General features: G+C 39.4%; 1 non-coding gene across 1 annotated transcript; it reads right to left on the reverse strand.

Moving 5' to 3' along the window:
* Positions 1–839: 839 nt before the first annotated feature.
* LOC125113665 (U6 spliceosomal RNA) lies at positions 840–946 on the reverse strand. The gene has a single exon (XR_007131532.1). It is a non-coding gene; the product is annotated as a U6 spliceosomal RNA (small nuclear RNA).
* Positions 947–5199: the final 4253 nt, after the last annotated feature.

A 5199-nucleotide genomic window follows, 5' to 3' on the forward strand; every position in this document is an offset into this window, starting at 1 on the left:
TCATTATAGTCAGTTTATCCTTCACTTTTTAGTGTCTTAATGCATTTTTTGTATAGAGTTGGGTTATCTATTTTAGAAATTATTTAAACATTTTCTTGTACATAGTTTTTTTTCAAATCTACTTTAATTCTCAATGGCAAGTTTACTTAGAATATTTTCATTTCAAATATATGTTTAAAATAAAGTCTTTTGAGAAATTTCGCCTTTTCTTTGTCTTTTTTTCTTTTAATGCTTCTTTTTAATGCTTCTTTTTTATATATTTTTTTTAACTTTTTAAAAAAATTTCCCCACTACATTATTTTTTTCTATACTGCAGCATGGTGACCCAGTTACACATACATGAATACATTCTATTTTCTCACATTATCATGTCCATTATAAGTGACTAGACATAGTTCCCAGTGCTACACAGCAGGATCTCATTGGTAGTCCATTTCAAGGCAATAGTCTGCATCTATTGACTTGAAGCTCCCAATCCATCCCACTCCCTCCTCCTCCCCCTTGGCAACCACAAGTCTGTTCTCCAAGTCTATGATTTTCTTTTCTGTGGAAAGGTTTCTTTGTGACGTATATTAGATTCCAGACATAGGTGATATCATATGGTATTTGTTTTTCTCTTTCTAACTTACTTCACTCAGTATGAGTCTCTCGTTCCATCCATATTGCTGCAGATGGCATTATTTTGTTCTTTTTTATGGCTGAGTAGTATTCCATGTGTATATATGTCACATGTTCCTAATCCATCATCTGTCGATGGACATTTGGGTTGTTTCCATGCCTTGGCTATTGTGAATAGTGCTGCAATGAACATGTGGGTGCATGGGTCTTTTTTTTTTTTTTTAAATATGGAACGCTTCATGAATTTGCATGTCATCCTTGCACAGGGGCCATGCTAATCTTCTCTGTATCGTTCCAATTTTAGTATATGTGCTGCCAAAGCGAGCACCATGGGTCTTTTTTAAGGAAAGTTTTGTCTGGATATATGCCCAAGAGTGGGATTGCTGGGTCATATTGTAGTTCTGTGTATAGTTTTCTAAGGTACCTCCATACTGTTCTCTATAGTGGTTGTACCAACTTGCATTCCCACCAGCAGTGCAGGAGGGTTCCTTTTATACCCTCACACCATGCACAAAAATAAACTCAAAATTGCTTAAAGACATAAATATAAGAAAAAACACCATCAAACTCCTAGAAGAGAACATAGGCAAAACATTCTCTGACATCAGCCTTAACAAATCTTTTCTCAGGTCAGTCTCCCAAAGCAACAGAAATAAAAGCAAAAATAAACCAATGGGACCTAAACAAATTGACAGGCTTTTGCGCACAGCAAAGGAAACCAATAAGCAAACAAAAAGACAACTTACAGAATAGGAGAAAATAATTTTAAGTGATGCAACTGACAAGGGCTTAATCTCTAGAATATACAAACAGCTTATACAACTCAACAGCAAAAAAGCCAACAATCCAATTGAAAAATGGGCAAAAGACCTGAATAGACATTTCTCCAAGGAAGATATACAGATGGCCAATAAGCACATGAAAAAATGCTCAACATCCCTGATTACTAGAGAAATGCAAATCAAAACTACCACAAGATACCACCTCACACTAGTCAGAATGGCCATCATTAAGAAGTCCACAAATAAGAAATGCTGGAGGGGGTGTGGAGAAAAGGGAACCCGCCTTATTTTTCTATTTGGCTGTACCCATGGCAGTCATATGGAAGTTTGTGAGCCAGGGATTGAATCTGAGCCACAGCTGAGACCTTTGCTACAACTGTGGCAGTGCTGGATCTTTAACCCACTGCCACAGTAGGATCTACAAATTTGGCCATTTCTGACCTCTCCAACAACGTTTTTCTATTTGGGTTATGAATGTTAAATGTCACTGTCATTTACTTGCCATAATATGTCATGCTTTACAAATTCATTCTCAAAATGTTCATGGTGTGATTTTCTCTAGGGCAGGTGGTGTAATTTTCACAAATCTATCTCACACTTCAAGACACTACATAACCACCCCTTCTTCTCCATCGGTGAATATGCTTCACTGTCCCCCCACCCCCTTTCCACTGTATCAGGCAACAAAGTGAACAGAAGGAAAATTTGACCTGTATTTCTTGTAGAAACAAAATGACATTTCTAAGGCTTGGAGAAATGAATATTCTCCTTTATGAACTAAATGCTCCAAGTATTTCTTCTATCTGGAATAAAATTTTGACATTTCTGTCAAAATTTTCACATCTGCCAGTTTGATATGCGTAAAATAAAACAGATTTGCCAAATTAAACAATTTATCTGAAAATTTCATGAAGTGCTGATGAGAGTTGTTCAAATGATCACCTGTTTCTGCATCAAGCTACTGATTATTTATTCAACCACAACTTTTTATTTCCATATTTTTGAAAAACTACTTTTTTGTACAGGATTTATTAGTTTAACACTCAAAGGTTAATATATTTGATTCAGGCTAGATTTCACACATATGAAATAATCTCAACTATGCAATAAACTAACTTTTTTTTTTTTGTCTTTTTGCCATTTCTTGGGCCGCTCCTGCGGCATATGGAAGTTCCCAGGCTAGAGGTCTAATCGGAGCTGAAGCCGCTGGCCTACACCAGGGCCACAGCAATGCTGGATCCGAGCCGCATCTGCAACCTACACCACAGCTCACGGCAACGCCAGAACGCCGGATCGTTAACCCACTGAGCAAGGGCAGGGATCGAACCCGCAACCTCATGGTTCCTAGTCGGATTCGTTAACCACTGCGCCATGACGGGAGCTCCTAAACTAACATTTTTAAATTCCATAGTCTTGAACTCCTATCTTAATTAATGCCTCACAATTTCTATCCATAGAATAAACACTTTCCCTATGTAGCAATATAGAACATGGGTGGAATTTACAATGCTAATTTAACCATATTTCTCTACTTTAAAAGTACGTGCTAATCAATCCTAAAAAAAATTCTCTTTAGAGTTTTCCAAATATCATGCATTAATCTTCTCAAATTGTTTCCTTCCTGTCTACCAACAGTAGCTGAGAGCCTACCTGATTATATTTAATTAATTTAAAACTCTTTGTTCATTCTCTACCTAATTATTTCCATAAACATTTCTTAATCTACATTCAGAAGATGAGAGAGGAATATGATTTTCATAGGCTTGATGTCCTGCATTTGATTTGGGGAGAAACAATGAAATTCATTCTCCACTAATTTTTCAAGCACGTTTCTCCAGCTGGGATTATTTCAGAAGAGGACAGTGTTTTCAAGGAAGTGTCAGGCAGACCACAGCTGTATGCTGCTCTTCAAACAGATTTAAGCTGATGTTGAACAACCATGTAGTAGTAAAATGAGGGCGTAACATCTACCCCACCGAGTTATTCTGGTAGTTAAATAAGAAAATGTGTGTGAAATGCCTGTGTGCTCAGGAATATAATATTTATTGAACAGCCACCTTACTGTTCTGTAGACCACTTGTATACATTAGAAGAGAGAGTTTTGTTTGTTTCTTTTTATTTTTGTTTTGTTTTTTTTGCTTTTTTGCTTTTTAGGGCTACACCAGCAGGATATGGAAGTTCCCAGGCTCGGGGTCGAACTGGAGCTCCAGCTGCAGGCCTGCGCCACAGCCACAGCAAAGCAGGATCTGAGCCGCATGTGTGACGTACACCACAGCTCACAGCAACGCTATTTCCTTAACCCACTGAGCGAGGCCAGAGATTGAACCCGCATCCTCATGGAGACTAGTGGGATTTGTTTCCACTGTGGTACAGCAGGAACTCCAAGAGAGAGATATTTAAGTCTTCAGTGAACTTGGGAAATCCTCTAACTGACCTAGGAACACCAGTGAAACCCACTAAGTATGAAGAAACCAGAACACTGAATAAAATACAGAAAATTATTTTGTGGGGCTGCATAATGGCCCCAAAGACATCTGGTCCCTAATCCCCAGAACCTGCGAATATGTGAGTGTGTGTATCCTGAAAGGGATTTTGCAGATGCGAGGATCTTGAAATGTAGAGATGAGCTTGGATTATCCAGGTGGGCCTGATGTAATCAGAAAAGCCCCAGTAGGAGGCAAACAGAATGATCAGAGTTGGTGACAGGCGATGTGATGGTGGAGGGAGAAAGTTGGAGCAAAACGTGGGGAAGGGCTCCTGCCTGGGTAGATGCAGCAGCCTGCAGAATCCGCAGAGAGCAGGAAAACGGATTCTCTTCCTTCAACCCGGAACCTCCAGAAGGAACCTGCCCTGCCGGCACCTTGGCTCTAGTCCAATCAAGACTGATTTTTGTCTTCCACCCATTGAAACTGTCTGATAATAAATCTGTGTTGTATAAAGCCACTAGGTTTGTGGTAAGAGAAAATGAATCCAGCTCTTTAAAAGTACCTTCTCATGACAGTAGAGGAGGACTAGGACGAATTTTTAAAAGGAGTGAAACACACAATTTTTATTTCAACATTTGTTTACTGATATCCTAACAACTCCTGGCTTCTTGTACACACACTCATGCACACACACACCCACACACACACACACACACACACGAATCTAGGTGCCTCTCAGTTCCCTCTGGTTGGTGGATCAGCAAGAGTGTTCTTACAGATGAACATCTGTGATTCGTTTGCTTACTGGGATCATTGATTTATAACCCCAGCTAAGTGAAATGTCATCACCCCAAAAGTGGAGTCTAAAAGAAGTAAAAGCATTTCATTAACTATTTCCTACTGACCACATATATGTGCCTAATACATGCCAGTCACTGTGCGTGATATTAGGGATAAAAGAATGAGGAAGAGAGATGATCCCACTCCTTGTGGAGCATGTAATCCAGGGTGATTGACAAGGAAACATAGAACGATTATCAAGTGCGCTAATTGCCATTGTTGGGACACTCTGAGTGGCTTGAAGGTATATTACTCAGAGATAGAAGAGCAGGGTGCCTGCAAAGAGTGCGAAGCTGGGCAGGTCTCAGTTATCAGGCTATGAAGGGTCCTGCAGACAGCAGTAGGCAATCACAGCAGTATAGAGCAAGGGATAGATAACTGAAGACGTGGTTATGTTTGTCATTTAGTTCGGCCCTTTTGATGAAAATATGAAGAGATTTTAAGGGAATAACCCTGGAAAGAGGGAAATTTGGGGATTTTTGCAATACTACACACTGAAGTTGCAAAAGGTCTGATTGGGGAATTGGCAGTGG

This window comes from Phacochoerus africanus, chromosome 13 (assembly GCF_016906955.1).
Source record: "Phacochoerus africanus isolate WHEZ1 chromosome 13, ROS_Pafr_v1, whole genome shotgun sequence".
NCBI lineage: Eukaryota > Metazoa > Chordata > Mammalia > Artiodactyla > Suidae > Phacochoerus > Phacochoerus africanus.